General features: G+C 40.6%; 1 long non-coding RNA gene across 1 annotated transcript; it reads right to left on the bottom strand.

Annotated features, from left to right (window-relative positions):
• Positions 1 to 981: 981 nt before the first annotated feature.
• LOC140850593 (uncharacterized) lies at positions 982 to 19,582 on the bottom strand. Its single transcript, XR_012133533.1, has 3 exons — positions 19,495 to 19,582; positions 18,636 to 18,929; positions 982 to 1,296 (listed from the first exon to the last, which is right to left on the bottom strand). It is a non-coding gene; the product is annotated as an uncharacterized lncRNA (long non-coding RNA).
• Between the last annotated feature and the right edge of the window lie 1,569 nt (positions 19,583 to 21,151).

The raw sequence follows: 21,151 nt of genomic DNA, 5'->3' as shown, positions 1-21,151 counted from the left end.
CCTACTTTTCCTCATGTCTAGTAACTTGTGATTGTGTGGTATGCTACTGAGAGAATGGATTTGGTTTTCTTTCTCAAAGAATGTTGATTTTTTGGTCTGGCAGCCAGTTTACTTACTGGTGGATCAATGTGAGTCAGTCAAGGTTTGAATTTAAGGCATTGTCTGTAAGAGTTTTGTTAAGGCTTGTCTATAAAAGTTCTTACTTGAAAGCCAAGATAGTCTTACTCTTAAGGCATTGCCTTTCTAGGATCTCAACTATAGGCCTTAGATGTTCGGTGAGATCTTTCTACTTTTGCTGTTGGAACTCCAACATCTCCCAGAAATAAGTGGCTTCTGGAATCTCCTTATAGCCCACAGCCCTCAGCAGCTGCCATGTTTCTCAGCCTTACTCATGAAGCTTAGTGCTCAGCCAGACCCAAAGAGATCCCTGTAAAGACTTTTTGGTGCCCTTTTCTAAGGAATTCCTTCCTCCCCAGCATCATGTCCCACAAACTCTAGCCACTTCCGTTGCCCTGAATATCAATCTGTTTTCTCCTACTAGTGAGACCACAACTCTGTATTTGTCTTTGTTTCCTTGTCACTGTTTGGAAAGTGCCTCCATGAGGGAACCAGAGGGAACATGAAATTCACCTCATGTTTCCCTCCTCAAAAATCATAGCTTACTTATAAAATAGCCATTTATGCTTCTTCTATCCCTGAATCCTTTGACTCCATCAGCTGCTCTCAGAACCACTATGACCATATTTTTGTGAAGGCCATGGAGATGACATGGAAGCAGAATTCCCAAGGAAATACACTGGGTGCCTAATCTACTAGGTAGGCAGACAGGGACTCAACAGAGGTTTGGCTCAGGTAGAACTGCCATCTCTTCTACCACCTGGCAGTCAGTGACTCAGTGACATAGAGCCACCCTGAAGTTGTATACATTCCCAGTGACAACTGTTTTCATAATAAAATTGCACCAGCAGGTCACAACGCCCACAAAGTACATAGATACACCTACATCTGTGTTTAAACTTCATAAAGAGACCAAAAGTGAAGCAATATCAAGGTGATGCACTGGGCTTGAAATACATTTGTTTCTGGCATGTTGACTCTTTGAGGCTTTTCTTTTCTTTAGGAAGAACCAGAAATGTTGTTCCAGTATCTCTCAGGACAATGCAATCACATATCAGCTCTAGGCTCTGTTGTCTGTTGGTTGCCTTGGCAAGCTGCTGAGAGTTCCTTTGGGTCTCCATGTCTGACTTGGGAATGGGAAATTGACATCAGGCTCAATCCATGTTTGGTTTAATAAACCTACGGGAGAATTGAAATGGAATCAGGCCAGGTAATGCAATAAGTGAAAGAGGCTTGAACTAAGCATACAACTTCTAATAAATTCTACTTTGAATTGCTTTAATCAATACACAGGCTGAACTGATTTTTTTTTCCTAGTATGTGTTCATCATTTGTACTTTGCTTTAAATAAAACTTTTTGTTTATTCTTTAACCTTGTATCCATCCATTTATGGCTTCATGAGCTTTTACAGATTTGCAGAAGGTTTTGACAGATTTCATGTCTGTCACAGTTGTCATACTCTTTATTTTTAACTTTTTCAGTCTTTGTGGAACACAAGTTTTAAAATTCCTGTATTCTTAAATTTTTGAACTTCTTTATGATTTTTTTTACTTTAATCCTCAGAAAATTTCATTCCTACAGTCTTAAAATAAAATGTATTTTGTAATTTTATTTACTGTTTTTTTTATTGTTTTATCCAGATGGACTTTATTTTACTATACTATATGAAATATGAATATAAATTACTTTTCTCCATATTAAAACAAATTACCCCCAATTCATTTTCTCAATGCACACTCTAAATTGTATATGAAAGTTATTTTACGTATTAAATTTGTACCTAAAGAGAGTCAATGTTTTGATTTCCTTGAGGTATGAATCTAAATTACTTTTTTCCACATTATAACATATTACCACCAACTCCTTTTTTAATATACATCCTACATTGTTTATCAAAGTTATTTTACATATCAAATTTGTACTTAAAGAAAGTCAATGTTTTAAATTCCTTGTCTGTCCCACTGATCCATATTATATTCCTTAAAAATATATTCTAATACCAGATAAATTTGTTCAAATATATGCATCATTTTAAATTCAGAATATCGTTTGAAATTCTCACAAGTTTATTACCCATACCACTTTCAGTATAACTTTATTAACCTTAAGCAATACACCTCTATATTTGATTTAGGTAATATGAATATATTTACATTCAAAGATATTTATAAATACCTGTTATTTTTTAAATGAGGTTAAATTTACCTAAATGTCAAATAATACTGGAACAAATTATACTCTAATGTTAAGCATCATGGTACCATTAATATATTCTAGAATAGCAGGTGATGGCGTAAAGTTTATATTACGAGATGAAGGAAAAATGGCAAGGCATTGTTCTTTCCATGTAATGATCCCAACTATAAAGTATGTGTTTACACTCATTCATTCATTTAACAGTTATTTACAAAACTTCTGCTGTGGGCCAAGCATTACCCGAGTGTTGAGGTTACAACAGTTAAAAAGCACCCACAAACCCTGGTCCTCATGGGACACCCCCATGGGATTTCCCAGTATGAGGAGCCAGTGGTGTGCTGGAGATGGCTCAAAGCAGTCTGCAAGGGCAAGGTGCGAAATTTTCAGGAATTTGCAAGCCCGTTGTTGAACACAGCCATCCATCGGAGTCCCTACAGCACCCCTAGCCCTGCAGAGCCTTTTTTGCAGATTTACCAGAACACTACTGGGGGAGTAGTGCAAAGAGGAAGATAAAGAAGTCAGATTTATATAGTCAGTTGGATAGTGACGGGTACTACAGAGAAATGCGTAGATGTCATTTCGCCCCATGAGACCCACGCACCAGGTTTGAGCAGCAGAATTATTACAGGCCCCTTTTCCTAGTCAGTGGGAGGATGGGGGAGCATTTTCAGTTATTCAGACCCTGGGTGGGTTTCAGTTCACCACTGACAAGGTTTTAGACACTTGAATAAGAGCTGAAGCTGGCAAGGGGTTCAGTCAGCTGCCTTGAGAATTTCTAAATTAACAATAATGCCAACTAATCCAGCACACCATGCCCCTACCTCACTACAGCTGTATCTATGTGACTGCAGAGGTGACACTAACAAATAAAAGAATGATTTGCAAAGCACAGTTGTGACTTTAGACAAGGAAATCCATGGCTGGGAAAGACACATTAAAGTACTAACAGTCCAGTGTCAAAACACTGTAGTTATCAGGAATGTACATTCTAAATATTGAAAGAGAATGTCTTTCAATATTAACAAACAAACAACAAAACCAGAAATTTCCTGAGGGTGTGATAGCCCTGTGAGGTTTGGAAATCAGCCAGTGCTTCTCTTTCTACATGCTCAGCTAAGCCATGCTGCTGTGTTTGCTGTGTTTGTGTCATCTTCTCCGAACTTGACTTAACATCTTTGTTTTAGGGTCTGGTTTCCAGTTCTGCTCTTGCTTTTCTGATGGCTGATGAGGTCTCTGGCTTTCCCCTGGCTCCCTAGAGGGCCCTCAGGTTCCCCTGGTTGTGGAGCCAGGAGTCTTCTCACCTAACCCTGTGCCCTGCTGCTCCCACGCTGTGTCTTTTCTGGGGGATGGAAGTTGTTCCCTGCGTTCTAACTGTGGCTTAGCCTGGAAACATGAAAGTTTCTCAAGATGCTCTGCTTGCTCTTTTTTAAGTTGCTAAATACTTTATTGACCATGTGGGTTCTGTGCTATGCTTTGGGCTTATTTTGTTAGTTTTTCAAAACAGCTGTTCCTGGGTTTTCTTCTTTTTCTTTTTTTGGAGTGTTTTTCTTAATGTCTCCTGGAAGTCTCTCCTTTGACATCTGACCTCTTGCTTTGAATCTCGGAGCAATGTGGATTTCTCATGCATGATGCCAATAAAGACAAGAGCTATCATGAAACCATTTTTTGCATATTAATCTTTATGGAGTTTCATGGGAATTAAAATGAAAAGATGAATGTAGAATGATTAGCTTATAGCAGGCACTCAATAAATATTTGCAGACTCTAAGTGTTTTGTGAGCTCCAAGATGCTTTTCAAATTTTGGCTGTAATAGCTCCTCTGTGAGTTCATAGCATGCCTCACCTCTGTGCTGCAGCTACCGATGCACTAGTCTGTCTCATGGAGTGAAGGACAGCCCTGGGCTCTCCACGCAGGGCCAGCCTTTACTCCTCACGGAACCTCCTATACTCACCACTGAGCCCAGGAGGTGCAGTAAAAGCAGCAAGGTCTATAGCAACACTATAATAAAAGATCAGTGAAATATAGTCCTTGAGAGAATCCATAATATCTCAGACATGAAACTGAGTTAATATTTCTCCAAGTAACTCGACCTTTTCTATTCTCATTTGACAAGTGAGGTATTTATGGTCTTAGTCTTCACAGAGCATTGCCACAGTGATTTTTACTTACAGATCTTATTTCCAAGGAAAAGAATGATAAACATCCCAGTGTGAAAATACCTGGTTGTACTTTACGAATTTGCATAATGGTCCATTTCCAGAACCTGGTAGGTTGATTACCAAAGGAAACCACCAAAGGAAAATGTGCCATTTGGATTTGTTTGCACAATATTCAACACCAATCCACCTTACCCAGCAGCTATAAAATTATCCCATTTTTCTATAGAAGCTTATTTTTCTAGCCACCATAATCACTTTTTCTAAATCAAATCACTGTCCTTATGCAGCCAAGCTACTTTGGTTATTAAAACGACATAAAACATTCTGAACAACATTGAAACCCAGGCATAGAGTGAGTTACAGGAAACAGAGAATACTTGGCTCCAAAGTTCACTTGTCTTGCAAACATTTTTTTTTACTCCATCACTTAACGTTTCTCCTTGACACTCCTTAATTGAATCCATGCAGATTCAATTCCTCCAAGGAAACCATCCACTTGGGCAGTATGAACTCTGAAAGGTCACATCATTTGGAGTTATCTCCCTCCAGAAAGAATGGCTTCCATTTATTTTTCAAGTTAAAAAGTCTATTTTTTTTCCTGTTCATGAAATTCAAAAATGTCCGGAGTAATTTAACTCAGACTGACCAAACAGAAAAAGCACGTTTCAAGCTGTGACAGAACCTGGAATGTCTGAGTCTGGAAGGATAATTATTTGGAACTTTCTTTTGGAAGCCAGGCTGCCAAATGATGGATTTTGTCTCAAAACCTGAGCTTTGCTTTTAAACTGCAATTTCTAAAGCAAGGAACCTTCAGGAAGAAAGGTCAGAATCCTCTTAGAATGGATAACTAAGGTAAACTGCAAGAAAACTATACTAGAGGTGTCCAGACTCTCTGATTGAACAGTCCCACCAGTCTGATAAGAGAATACATTGGGAACTGTTCCCCCACATAACATGCAACAAAATCAGTCATTTATTTCTTAGAACTGCACTGCATGCATGTTCACACATACATGAGCATGCATGTGTGTGTGCCATGCCCTCTTTGGCCTATTCTTCATGAGTTCTCTGCCCATTCAGGATGCAAATCTAAGGTTGCAGGGGTCTTGCCCCCAGCATTTAAAAGGCACCTAGCACAAGGCTGCCCTTGATGAAACCTTATGGACCTGATAACAGACATTTGGACCCCAGCTGTCCAGGGGCATGGATAGGCCCCCTTCCTTCTGTCTCAAGCCCCCAGCGCAGCTCTCAGTGCTGACAAGAACCCCACAACTTCGTTCCAGCAGAAGTTGGGCCTCTGCAAAAATCCATCCCACCAGGATGTGCTTTGAAAGTAGGACTTCTAGGCTGAGATCATATCAGTATTTTGAACAAAAGCATCGGACCACTGCTATTCTGGCTCCCAAAAGGCAAAATAGATACATTTCAGAAGGGATTGCCATGGTTTAATGAATTTTTATCATTCTAGAGGATACAAGTCTGCAAAATCAAGTTTTACATGAAGAGTTTGGTGTTAAGACAGAAAGAAGCATTGCCAAAAATACCTTTGTTTCATTCTAGTTGTATTGCAGTGTTGTGTTTGTCATGCTGCGGACAAGCCCAAACACCAAATTGTGATTAAAAATACTTCATGGTTACTCTTTGCCTCTGTAACCATTTCAACATCTGCTCACCAATGTATGGAGTTCTTACTACAAAATGTTGAAGAATCATTTCATTTCATTGTTTTCCTACCACAGTCCCTCCAAAATAACAAAATCTGCCTTTCTTCTGAGGCTCTTCACTTCGCTTACATGAATACCGGTACACTAGTTTTGGAATAAAACACATCAAGAAGATACATTAAAACACAAAGATGCTCAGGACACAAAGATTTAACTCAGAGTCCAGATTCTTGAAAGAAGACAGTTGATAAAATGAAAACAGGATCTTTCAGTTTATAGTAACATATTATCATTCAGTGATTTGATGCAGGAGGGAAGGACATTAGGAGAATAACAATGAATAAGAAAGCAGCTAGTTTATTTCACAGGAACAGATAGACAAGGAGCTGGGCTCTTAAAACACAATGGCTTATCTGATCCTCACAGCAACACTAAGTTCAGGTGTTATTATTAGACCCATTGCACAGATGAGGACAGATGAGGCTGAGAGGCTAAATGATTTTCCCAAAGGCACAGAGCTAACAAACAGTGGCAGTAGGCTTCAAACCCAGACGGTTTTGACCCCAGCTATGTAACTCTCACTGCTTTAACTCATATATGTGTCTTATACATGTAAGACACTCCCTTCACACGTTGCAGTTTGCATCCTTTCCCAAGTAAGAACAGAGACGATACTCTTAGGACAGGGTGAGTCATTATGGCTTCAGCATTCATTAATAACACTTGAAATTATGACATTTAAAACTAGATTTTCAAAAACGAAAAAATATGCTCCTAGTTTTTTAAAATGGCATCTATTCTTTCACTGTTGGATGCATAATTTATATAATATCCATTGGATCAAACTCACTAATACTTCCTTCTGATCTAATCCATCCTTACTACTACTAAAGGCCTATTGACTCATTAGTTTCTCCCCCTGTGACTGTAAATTTATTATTTCTGATCGTAATTATAGATTTTGACACTATGTGGTTAGTGGCATTTAGAAAGAAGGCAAGTATTGTCTTACTTAAAAAATACATGTTTTATTGAATAAAACCTTAAAAAAAATACATGTTTTATTATCAAGTAATAAATGGCTTAGTTTCTAAATGCTTTACCTTTTATCTAGTGTTAATATTGCTGCAATCACTTTCTGTTGATGGTATATGGTATGTTTTTCAATCTCTTTGTTTCTTTGCCATTTTATTTTAGATGGAAATTTAAGGTTGAGTTTTGTTTTATTTGTTGGTATAATCATATGTAAAAGTCCCTCAATTTATAATTCAAATTTAGAGTTTATATTAGAATTATTCCTATTTGCATTTAACTTTTACCAACTTATTTGGTGTTTTCTCTTCACCATGTATTTTGTTCATTGTTTCCTTTTACTTTTTCATGTTTTCTGACAAATTGATAAGGTTTTCCTAATTTTTTTTCCCTCTAAGGGCTTTTGAAGTTTGCATTCTATTTCTGTTTCTGTAGTTATCCTCAAATTTTTATGTTACATACTTCAGTTAATACATAAAAAGTTGATCCCTATTTTAACTGCCTCCTGAGTAATACAAAGGTATTGGAATACTCCACTTCTGATTTCTACCCTGTCTCTTACTATAGTATTGCTTTTCAGTATTTTAGTTGCAACTTATCTTTAAACCTTCCAAAAATTGTCTTATTTTCCAGCCAATGCTACTTTATATTTTCCAATGTATTTGCTACCATTTTTGTAGTCACTGATTCCTGACAACTGACTCTTACCTCAGGTTTAATTTCCCCCTTATTATAGCCTGTCTTTTAGTAGCTTCTTATCAGTGGCTTTCTAAAGGCAAGAATTTTGTAGTCCCTGTTTTGCCAAAAATGTCATTACTCCTCCATTTTGGCATTAATTGTTATAATGAAGAATCTTCTATCAATGTATTATCTTTGTGAGAAAGATTTTTATCTCTTTCTTTCCTGTTCTCCAGGCTTAATGGGTCTGGTATAGTTCGATTTAATACATTCTTCTCAGGATTCCTGTGCTTCCTAGAAATGAAAATGTGTATTTTCCTTGAGATCTGAAAGATTCTCAACCATTAGCCTTTAAGTATTGCTGGCCCTCGGTTTCATTCACTTTCCTCTCTCCTTCTGGAATTCACATGTAAACGAATCAGTTCACACTGTCCTCCGTGTCCCTTAGCTGTTCTGTTTTTTCCTTCCTCTGCGGCATTGTTGACTCCCTCAGAACTGCCTTCCAGTCCACTAATTCTCCAGCTGCCTGCTTGATCTGGGCATTACCCTGCCCACTGGGCCCTTATTTTCAACACTGTGTTTCTCACCTAAAGAATTTCTCCATGGCTCCCTTACATTGCTTTTCACACTGACAAATCTTTTTTCATTCATTCTCCTATCTTTTTAGTACTTTGACATATACTTACACCATTGTTCTTTTCACGTGGATATGTTCTTTCTAGTCTGGAAGGTGCTGATTCTGTCCATTTCATTTCTCCCTCACTGTGGCTCATTTTCTTGGGTAGTTGGTGTAGAATTGTCAGCTCATCTTCAGTGACACTACTTTTGCTATGGGAGTCCCATGAACCCTGGGTTGTGAAAGTTTCCCTACAGCAATAATTTCACATTCCCTTCTGCTAAAAATGTAGGGCTTTAATGGTCCTGAACAGTTATTTTATTTCTCTGCTTGGAATTCCCACAACAAGCTGGTAGTATAAATTTGGAGTGCACATCTGTGTATGCATAGACCTAGGATTTCAATTTTTCATGGTGACTCCTCTCTCCTCTCCCATAGATGACAGATTTTCTTTTTTACAAAATTCTTGAGTATATTAACTTCTACTAAACAGAAAGGACAACTCTTTGAGACTCTAGGCATTATGCAGGGGCCTCAGTCTGAGCTGCCTCCCTTTGGTACAGTTCAATATCTCATGTCCCATCCTACATATGGGTGAGACCCCCAGCCTTCGCCCCAAAGGTCTCCAAACATCATACTCTTCATTTGATACTTGGAGATTTCAGTTTTCCTTTTTTGTCTAAAGTTAGCTAAGTGTCAAAATTAGTTTTAGTTCTATATAGAAAATGCTCTTCACAATTACCCCACCAATGCACATGCACACACACTGACCATTGGCCCATTGCCTGACTAGTTCCTGCTTCCCTCTACTCCCGGTTTAGATGCATTTTCTCCAGAAGCTTTCCCTGCCCTATAGGCCTGGGACAAGGAAGTTATCATGGCCCTGTGCCTCAAGTCCTCTCTACTCACCCTATCAGAGAATTTCTCCCTCATTCCTCAACCATCTCTAAGACTGTTCAGAGCAGGATTGAGTTTTGTTCCCCATTTATGGCCCGCAGCTAGGACAGAGCTTAACTAGAGCTAGATACTCTTTGCATGTGCTGTGGCTGCTCCTGCGTGCTGGACACTGTCCAGGGCTTTGGGGAAGTGCAGCACAAGAGAGAGAGCCCAGGGCCTACTGGGAGGACAGTGTCTCCTCTCCTTTCCCCCAACATCTTGACCTCAGTTACTGCATTTCCTATGATAATTTGCTTCCAGGACTTCCCTACAAATTGTGAGTTTCTTGTGTGTAGGTAAGAGACAGGGTCAATATGTTCAGTATTTCTCCAGTTCCTGGTCCTGTTCCAGGGATTTCAATGCCATCAATTGGCTTTTAGGATTGACTTCATATCAGCATTGACTTTATCTCATTAATCCTCACAAAAACTCTATGAGGTAGATCTACTGACCCATTTTTCAGAAAACAAAACTAAGTCTCTACATGGCTAAGACCCTCTCCTAAGGTCACAAAGACAGGGAAGTCTGGGTGTCTGACCTCCTGCTACTCTTCAGTGTCTCGCTGCCTGTCCATCTGTGTTGCTGACACTCAGCCCAGTGCCTGGAGCAATGAGGACTGCAAGTGCATGTGGAGCAGAGGGCAAGATGGGGGCCCAGGCAAGGCCCCTCCTGAACTTTGTGTCTGAGGAGCAGCAAGCCAGCCAGGAGGAGAGAGAGGGCCCAGTAGTCACAAAGTATCAAGATGGGGGTTTCAGCAACAGGCATGTATGTCTCAGTGTGGAGGCTGGACCTCCAAGATCAAGGGGTCAGCAGGGTCGGTGTCCCCTGGGGCTCTCTTCTCGGCTGGTCACCCATGTCTCCTCACCAGCCTTCACTTTGTGCCTGTGTGTCCCGGTGTCTCTCCCTCTTCTTATAAGGGCACAGGTCCCAAGGATCAGGTTGATCCTGATGACCTCCCTTAACCTTAATCAACTCTCTAAAGGCCCTCTCTCCAGAGCAATCACATTGAGAGGTGACAGGGCTTTTTACATACGGATTTGGAGGGGTCAAATTCAGCCCAAACAGGCCCCCATTATCCACAGAGGGGAGATCTGAAAAATTGCTTCCCTTGCACTGTGCCCACATCTTTCTGAGGTCAGACCCACTGTCAGGGGGGCATGGAGGGTGAGGGACATGAAGAAGAAAGAAAGATGCACCAGGACATAGATCTGGTTTCTCTTTGGTCAAACCCAGACTATTCCTGTGCAAAGGGCCTGGTATTGCCGGCTTCTGCTCTGGTGTGTTTATAGCCACACAAGCTCTCCTTGTAGCTTGAGGCAAAACTTAGTCGTGTCTCCTCCTTGTTGTTTTTAAGCTAGAATGCTTATTTTGATCCATGTGCGGTCCACCCACTGGAATTCAAATGCCCACAAAATATTGTTTCAAAGATGCATTTTTAAAGCCCACTGTCCAAACTGATATTTCATGCAACTAACAGAGAGAAAAAAGCAGGAGTTGCAGTACTTGTATCAGACAAAATGGACTTCAAAACACCGAAAGTTACAAGAGACAAAGAAGGACATTACATAATGATAAAGGGGTCAATCCAACTAGAAGATATAACCATTATAAATATCTGTGCTCTCAACACAGGAGTACCCACATATGTGAAACAAATACGAACATAATTAAAAGGAGAAATAGAGTGCAATGCATTCATTTTAGGAGACTTCAACACTCCACTCATTCTGAAGGACAGATCAACCAGACAGAAGATAAGTAAGGAAACAGAGACACTGAACAACACAATAGAACAGATGGACCTAACAGACATCTACAGAACTCTACACCCAAAAGCAACAGAATACACATTCTTCTCAAGTGCACACAGAACATTTTTAAGAATAGATCATATACTAGGCTACAAAAAGAGCCTCAGTAAGTTCAAGAAGATTGAAATTGTACCAACCAGTTTCTCAGATCACAAAGGTATGAAACTAGAAATAAATTAAGCAAAGAAAATGAAAATTCCCACAAACACATGGGGGCTTCACAACATGCTCCTAAATAACGAATAGATCAATGACCAAATAAAAACAGAGATCAAGCAATATATGGAGACAAATGACAACAAAAATTCAACATCACAAAATCTGTGGGACACAGCCAGGGCCGTGCTAAGAGGAAAGTATATTGCAATACAGGCCTACCTCAAGAAAGAAGAACAAACCCATATAAACAGATTAAACTCACAATTAATGAAACTAGAAAAAGAACAACAAATGAGGCCCAAAGTCAGTAGACAGAGGGACATAATAAAGATTAGAGCTGAAATAAATAAAACTGAGAAGAATAAAACAATAGAAAGAATTAATGAAAGCAAGAGCTGGTTCTTTGAGAAAATAAACAAAATAGATAAGCCCCTAGCCAGACTAATCAAGAAAAAAAGAGAGTCTACACACATAAACAGAATCAGAAATGAGAAAGGAAAAATCACTATGGACACCACAGAAATACAAAGAATTATTAGAGAATAATATGAAAAATTATATGCTAACAAACTGGATAACCTAGAAGAAATGGACAACTTTCTAGAAAAATACAACCTTCCAAGGCTGACCAAGGAAGAAACAGAAAATATAAACAGACCAGTTACCAGCAACAAAATTGAATCGGTAATCAAAAAACTACCTAAGAACAAAACCCCTGGAACAGATGGCTTCACTGCTGAATTTTATCAAACATTTAGTGAAGACCTAATACCCATCCTCCTTAAAGTTTTCCAAAAAATAGAAGAGGAGGGAATACTTTCAAACTCATTCTATGAGTCTAGCATCATTCTAATACCAAAACCAGGCAAAGACCCCACCAAACAAGAAAATTACAGAACAATATCCCTGATGAACATAGATGCAAAAACACTCAACAAAATATTAGCATACCGAATTCAAAAATACATCAAAAGGATCATCCATCATGTTCAAGTAGGACCTATTCTAGGGATGCAGAGATGATACAACATTTGAAAACCCATCAACATCATCCACCACATCAACAAAAAGAAGGACAAAAGCCACATGACCATCTCCATCGATGCTGAAAAAGCATTTGACAAAATTCAACATCCATTCATGATAAAAACTCTCAATAAAATGAGTATAGAGGGCAACTACCTCAACATAATAAAGGCCATATATGACAAACCCACAGCCAACATTATACTTAACAGTGAGAAGCTGAAAGCTTTTCCTTTAAGATCGAGAACAAGACAAAGATGCCCACTCCCCCCACTTCTATTCAACATAGTACTGGAGGTCCTAGCCACGGCAATAAGACAACACAAAGAAATAAAAGGCATCCAGATTGCCAAGGAAGAGGTTAAACTGTCCCTGTTTGCAGATGACATGATATTGTACATAAAAAACTATAAAGAATCCAATCCAAAACTACTAGATCTAATATCTGAATTCAGTGAAGTTGCGGGATATAAAATTAATACACATAAATCTGTTGCATTCCTATACACTAACAATGAACTAGCAGAAAGAAAAATCAGGAAAACAATTCCATTCATAATTGCATTAAAAAGAATAAAATACCTAGGAATAAACCTAACCAAGGAACTGAAAGACCTATACCCTGAAAACTATAAGACACTCATGAGAGATATTAAAGAAGATACCAATAAATGGAAACACATCCTGTGCTCATGGATAGGAAGAATTCATATTATCAAAATGGTCATCCTGCCTAAAGCAATCTATAGATTCAATGCAATTCCTATCAAAATACCAATAGCATTCTTCAACAAACTAGAGAAAATCGTCCTAAAATTCATATGGAACCACAAAAGACCTCAAATAGCCAAAGCAATCCTGGGAAGGAAGAATAAAGCAGGGGGAATTATGCTCCCCAACTTCAAGCTCTACTACAAAGCCACAGTAATCAAGACAATTTGGTACTGGCATAAGAACAGACCCATAGACCAATGGAACAGACTAGAGAGCCCTTATATAAGCCCAACCATATATGGTCAATTAATATATGATAAAGAAGCCATGGATATACAATGGGGAAATGACAGTCTCTTCAACAGCTGGTGTTGGTAAAACTGGACAGCTACATGCAAGAGAATGAAACTGGATTAATGTTTAACCCCATACACAAAAGTAAACTTGAAATGGATTAAAGACTTGAATGTAAGTCATAAAACCATAAAACTCTTAGAAGACAACATAGGCAAACATCTGAATATAAGCATGAGCAACTTCTTCCTGAACCCATCTCCTTGAGAAAGGGAAACAAAAGCAAATATGAACTCATGGGACTACATCAAACTAAAATGTTTTTGTATGGTGAAGGACATCATCAACAAAACAAAAAGGCATCCTACAGTATGGGAGAATATATTTGTAAATGACATATCCAACAAGGGGTTTTAAGATCCAAAATATATAAAGAACTTACACATCTCAACACCCAAAAAGCAAATAACCCAATTAACAAATGAGCAGAGGATATGAAGAGACAGTTCTCCAAAGAAGAAATTCAGATGGCCAACAGACACATGAGTAGATGCTCCACATCACTAATCATCAGGGAAATGCAAATTAAAACCGCAATGAGATATCACCTCATACCAGTAAGGATGGCCAGCATCAAAAAGACTAAGAACAACAAATGCTGGCAAGGATGCGGAGAAAGGGGAACTGTCCTACACTGCTGGTGGGAATGTAAGCTAGTTCAACCATTGTGGAAAACAATATGGAGGTTCCTCAAAAAACTAAAAATAGAAATACTGTTTGACCCAGAATCCCACTCCTTGGAATATACCCAAAGAATACAACTTCTCAGATTCAAAAAGACATATGCACTCCTATGTTTATCACAGCACTTTTTACAATAGCCAAGATATGGAAGCAACCTAAGTGTCCATCAGTAGATGAATGGATAAAGAAGAGGTCATACAAATACACAATAGAATACTATTCAGCCATAAGAAAGAAACAAATCCTACTATTTGCATCAACATGGATGGAGCTGGAGGACATTATGCTCAGTGAAATTAGCCAGGCAGAGAAAGACGAATGCCAAATGATTTCCCTCATTTGTCGAGTATAACAATAAAGCAAAACTGAAGGAACAAAATGGCAGCAGACTTACAGACTCCAAGAATGAACTAGTAGTTACCAAAGGGGAGGGGTGTGGGAGGGTGGGTGGGGAGGGAGGGAGAAGGGGACTGAGGGGTATTATGTTTAATACACATGGTATGGGGGATCACAGGGAGTACAGTGTAGCACAGAGAAGGCACATAGTGGTTCTCTGGCAACTTGCTGCACTGATGGACAGCGACTGCATTGGGGTATGGGGGGGACTTGATAATATGGGTAAATGTAGTAACCACATTGTTTTTCATGTGAAACCTTCATAAGAATGTATATCAATCATACCTTAATAAAAAATAAAGTAAATAAAATAAAATATAAAATAAAATAAAATAAAATAAAATAAAATAAAAAAATAAAATAAAACTCACTGTCCATAAGTCCCCTGGCGGGACCTGGGACAGCTCAGGAAATCACATTCTGTTATGTTCTCAATCTGGCTTGCACTGGGGAGGAGGAAGAGGGGGTAGGATAATTTTTTTTGAAAATATTTTGAAGGCTTCAAATACACTCCCTGGCTAGTTGAAAGTCTGGAAAGCAATCTCATTTTTATTTCCCTAATGGTCAAAGATCTGATGATGAGAAAATTCCTTTAAAAAGATTTTTGTTTTGATTCCTCCTCACCTTCTGTACTACTTATTAGCAACTCAAAAAAATATAACTACCCAGAAGAGATTGAAAAGCCCTGATGGTAAATCCTGAAGCAAATCATATACAGACACACTAAAAAGGGTAGAGTTTTTTTTAAAAAAGGGAGTGTCACTGTACCTTGAGACAGAAGGCTTGACATACCCTCCCAGCTTAGGGAAACACCCTCACTACACCGGCTTCCCAGGTGACATCTCTCCAGCGCTTGCATCAAGAGTCACCTAAAGTTGTTCCCAGGTGGCAACTGACCCAAAACTCCAAATAGACAGAAGGCAGAGAACACACAGCCCCACCCTGGCCAGAGATGGCCTCGGGGGCACACAGGGCCACCCTGCCATTCTCAGAACTCGCCTCCTTAGGGATTTTTTTTCACGAACAAAGGCACACTCTCAGTTATCCCACTTTGGTTCTGTGTCTTACAACTGCAGGGTTCAATCAGATATGCATAGGAAAAGAGGGAACTATAATCAGACCGTGTCAGACTTCCCAAATACACAGAGAAGAGTAACACACTGCTGTCAGGACCCCTGACCGAGGGGGGGTCCCAGAGAGCTCTCCACTCCCCCAGTGCTTTTCTCATTTACTAATAAACTACAATGCTGTTTTTAAAAGACTTCTTCCTTCTGGGAGGTCGCCAACTACTATGCTCCCAGAGAGCTCTACTCTTAAGATGGGCTGCTGGAGAGGCAAAGGTGAAGGCTGGCAATCAGGGATGGACTGCTGCCCTCTGATTCTCCCATGTGGCCAGCTTTGGAGGAGTTTGTCTGATCTCAAGGAAGCCTCCATCTCCCTGCAACCAAGACTTCAGTCGGTGAGGAAAGCTGGGTATTTGGATTTGCTATTCAAGTTGACAACAGTGTATGCCAACTTAGCCATTCTAAGAAGCTGGATACTGAAGACCAGTCCCAGGAGCCCCAGTTCAACAATCCTGCAATATGGGAAATATACCTGGTTTGTTTCCCAGACGATCTCATATCTGACTCTTGAGTAGGTTCTTTTGGGACCTCTGTTTGGAGAGTGGGCTTAGATATTTGGGGGATAAATAGCAACATTAAATATTGCAGCAAATTTCCTGGAAGCACCAAAAAAGTGTCATAGAGTTCAGGAACTGAAAATTTACTTCTACTCTATGACTGTTCATAGGGCATTTGTCATGTGACAAGCATAGCACGTGGTAGGAGGGGATGCAGAATGCACATCAGTGGACCATAAAGTGTGCACTCTTTTTTGATCTGGCTTATTTCACTCAACATAGTAATCTTGCGATTCATGCATGTTGCATAGATTAGTAGTTGATTTTTACTGATGAGCAGCAATAAATAATCAGTATATGCCACAGATTATTTATCCATTAGCCTGCTACTGGGCATTTAGATTGTTTCCGATTTGGAGATTCTACAGATAAAGCTTTTATGAACATTTATGCACAAATATTTGTATGGAAGCATGCTTTCATTTCTCTTGGGTAAATATATAGGGGTGGAATTGATGGATTATATTGAAGGTAAATATTTAACTTTTTAAGAAACTGCCAAACTACTTTCCAAACTATCGAAGAACCCCATTTTCTCCACATTCCTGCCAATGCTTGGTATGCTCAGTCTTTGTCATTTTAGTCAATCCATGTCCTATGCAGGTGGGGAACTCAGCTTTTTGGTTGGATTATAAGAAGTGCATAAATCTTAGCCAGGCAATGGCCCCAGACTGTGTAATAATATCTCTATGTGGTTTTAATTTGCTTTTCCCTAAGATGTTGCACATATTCTCATGTGCTTATTTTCTATCCTTATGCCTCCTGTGGTAAAATGTCTGTTCAAATATTTTACCCATTGAGATGTTGGGTTTTCTCTTCTTATTGAGTTTTTAAAGTTCTTTATATATTCAGGATAAAAGTCCATTTTTAGACATTTGATTTGCAAATATTTTCACCCATCCTGTGGTTTGTCTTTTCATTCTATTAACAAAGACTTTTGAAGGGCAAAGTTTTTATTTTGATGAAGTCCAATTCATCCATGTTTTTCCTTCATGGATTGGCACAGTATCTGGAAATAGTTTTTCCTTTCCTTAGTTCTTACCTTAAAGATTTTCTCCTACATCTTCTACTAGATGATGTATAGTTTGAGATTTCATGTTTAGGTCTATGATCCATTTTGGTTTAAGTTTTTGTATATGATACAAAACATGGATCAGAGTTCATTTATTTTGCATATAGATGTCCATTGTTCCAACACCATTTGTTGAAAAGTCTATCCTTTCCCCACTGAAATGCCTCTGTACATTTTTGAAAATCAATTGTCCATGTATATGTGTGTCTATTTCTTGACTCTTTACTCTGTACCGTTGATCTATTTGTCTGTCTTGATGCCATTATCACACTGTTTTGATTTCAGTAGCTTTATAAGTCTTTAAATCAGGTACTCTTGGTTCTCCAAATTTGTTCTTTTATTTCAGTTTGACTATTTGGTCAGGTCTTTGAATTTTTACTTGGATTTCAGAATCAATTTACCAACTTCCTTAAAACAAGCCTGAGGTGGTTGATTCTTTAACTGTGATTATTCAGAGACAGAATTTAAGGAAGGTTGGGTTCTCTTTGGCTCCCTTTAATGCTAGGGAAAGATAGATTACACAATGTGGGATCCTTGCACAACTATGATTTATGCACTTCCTATAAACCAGCCAAAAACTGAGGTCCCTACCTGGATAGCACACGGATGGAGATGAGTACCCTTAATTGCCTTGATTCTTGCTTTGAACACACTCCTGTGATCTGCAGCCTCACAGTGAGATTGGTAATCCTTTCAGTCACAAAAAAAACATGTGAGGAAGGTCAGTGTTACCAGCAGAAGTTTCCCTTTCTCCTAAAAATCTTTCCCTTAAACTCTTTCAGCTTTGGAGTTCTTCCCTATCTCACAACTTCTTTTCTCAGCCAACCTTCATGAAGAGATGAGCCTGCTCCCCCTTCTAGGTCTTCCTCTCTAGCTCACTCTGCATCACAGTATAGTCTGATTGCAAAAGGAGACGGGCCCTCCCCCAGGGTGCTCTTCCCATCCAGTGTTTGGGACAACACCCTCCTACAGGCTGGGATCTAGCCCAGCTCTGAGACCAAGCCTGACCCAAAGCAAAAAGCAGTCCCAGTCCAGTCCCCAGAGGGCTCAGCCTCACAGTCCCACTGCCCTGACCCTGGGTCCTCACTTTGTTCTTTGTGTTTATATCTCTGTCTCATCAACCCCTAGGATACTCATGGCTCTTAACTGCCAAGTAGCTAAGAGTTGGGCTGAGAGGAAGTAGGAATTCTAATGGAGTCCAGGCCCTGAAAACCCATCCCCAGTAGATAAAGTAGAAAAGAAAAAAGGAAGAATAACATTTTCTTAGCACAGGATAGTATATTGTCTCAGAAAGAGGCCCATTGTACGAATTCTGACTCTAGCTCCACAACATACTACCTGCTCGATGGTGGGCAAGTTATTACACCTGTATTCACTTCAGATTCATCTGTAAGAGGGGGACATAACAGCTCTGAGAATGAACAGAGACTGTTCGTGTAAAGTCTTTAGCAGAGTTCCGTGCACACAATAAGTACTTGATCACCATCACCATCACATCCAGAGCTGCTTGCTCAACCTTGTCCCCATTGCCGGGTCCTCACTGCCTGAGGTGGGGCACAACCAGGCCGTCTTCTTCCGTGCAGCAGGCCTGACCTTGGTGCAGGCTGAGGTTGGCAGAAGGTACATCTCCGCCTACAGAGTGAGACCGAATGAGAAGCCTGGTCAAGGAGCTTTGAAAAAGCCACATCCACAGGGTCAACTGTTTTTTGCCACAATCTGGAAGAGACAATTCAGAGCCCGAGAGATGGGCCAGGCTGTGCCAGGGTGCTGTGCCGGGCCGAGCGGGAGCCACGCTGAAGCTGGACTCCATCCCTGATTTCCACCCCCCACTGACTCCACACCTAACCTCATGCCTACACGTTCCAGCAAGTGCCCCGGCCACCCCCCATCTCACATGTGTGTGCTGTCAGGGCTGCTTCCCAGTCCCCCTTTATTTTGAGCCTGAATGTCCTGAGGATCCTCTCGTCCATTCTTTCAGCTGCCGCTTATGAAAGCCGTAGGAATCAAGCCCTGAACCAGGCATGAGGAATGCAAACTTAAAAATAAACAAGTAAATATAAACATTACCTTTGTGGAACTCAGAGTCTACTGCGGGAGACAAATGAGTACAAGAAAAGTCATGAAACAATGGAATTAACTGCAGAGGAAAGTGGGGTAGAAAGTCCTGTGAAATCCAGAATAACACCACCACCTCTACCTGGGTGGTTAAGGATCAGTCCTTCCTCTGTGTTCCCTCCTAAACAGCGAGTTCTTCAGGGAGAAGGGAAGGAAAAGGGTGAGAGATCCTGGCTTCGTTTATATCTAAATTCTCCAGAGCTAATTCAGGGCCTGGCACATAGCCACGCTTAAAGATGCTTTTAAAATGGACTGACCTTGACTTTTCCATTTTCTCCATTCTTATCTATTCTGTATACTGCTGCCAAATTATTTTCCAGAGCAAATCCCAGGCAATTCTCATTTGGTAAGCTTTCAACTGCACCAGAGCGCCTTCAGCAGTAAGAGTGTTTTCTTAGCCCCATGGATCGCCCAGGGGGTGCTGGGCAGTGGGGGCGGGGGGGCGGGCGGTTGGTGGCTAGCAACTGAAATGAAAAATGTTTTGCATCAGGCTATGGGAAGCTCAAAGAGTAGGAACAGAAGTTGAAGGACCAGACTCCCAAAATGGACAAGACTCAGGGTAGCTCTGGGAAGCAGAGGGCAAGAACTGGGGGCTTGTGCCTTCAGGGAGCAGTTGATAGAGTGAATGAAAGCCCAGAGCGCCATACTTCTGGTTCACTCCCTCAGCCAAAAATCCCAGGGAGAGAGCTCTGCACTGGCCTGGCATGGGTCACATCCCAGCAGAGTCGGGCTGGGTCAGGACACCCGAATGCCAGTCCCACTAGAAAGCAATTCAGTGGAAAGAGAGACATGCCAACACCCAACTGAGGAGTTGTTCCAGGAAGAAAATCTGGATGCCAGGCAGGCAAGAGCAAAAATAAATAAAAATCAAAGTGAACAATGAAAACAAAAGAACTAGTAATCACTGCGACCACTAAAGCAGTCAAAATCCCCCAAAAGTAGGTACAAGTGGCATTCATCCAGCACTTCTCTCTTCCACATACTCTATGCCACCTTTCCAGTACATGCACAGGGGTGACACGTGTTGTTTCTAGTCCCTGGATCCTTGCATGGCTGGCACTTCTGGTCACTCACAGCCAACCAGCTCGAATGTCATCCCACGCTGCCCACCCGAAGTGCCTCCAGCAACCCCCCTGAATGCCTGCCAGGGAATGCTGGGGACAAGCAGGGACGCTCTGTATCTCTGCAAGCCCTGCATTTATGCTCAGGGACAGCTGACCTGCCACCTCCTGGCACAACAAATGGAGTGAGGTCCATATCCAAGGTGCTCTGCGCAGGGGAGGCGGGTGTTGTAGTTTCTGCTTTCCGTCACCCTGCACGCCTCGCAGGGGAGGTGGACAGGGCCACTCCCGTGCGACCAAGCACCTGTTTTCCACTGTTGCTCCCTTGTGCTGCATTCAGACCTCATTTGAAAATGACCACCCCTAAACTCCAACATTGCACCATTTCTGAAATCTTCATTCATTGATAGATCAATGTTTCAATACAAGTATGTCATTTAAGGTAATTCCAATCATTATCTAAATGCTGGTGGCAAAGCAACTAATATGGCCAGTGTACAGTGATATATGCAGTGTGTATTAATATGGTCAGAATGCACTGATATAGCCAGTGTGCATTAATATGGCCAATGCACATGGGCTGGCCCTGTGTGTGAGGCAGCCCAGGGAAAGGGGCATGGCATCAGACTAGATTCAGGAGCTTCCAAGGTCTGCCCTGATGCCGACTCACTGTGTGCC

Source organism: Manis javanica, chromosome 7 (genome assembly GCF_040802235.1).
Source record: "Manis javanica isolate MJ-LG chromosome 7, MJ_LKY, whole genome shotgun sequence".
Classification (NCBI taxonomy): domain Eukaryota; kingdom Metazoa; phylum Chordata; class Mammalia; order Pholidota; family Manidae; genus Manis; species Manis javanica.
The sequence above is the reverse complement of the archived record's forward strand: the minus strand, read 5'-3'. Positions and strand labels throughout refer to the sequence as shown.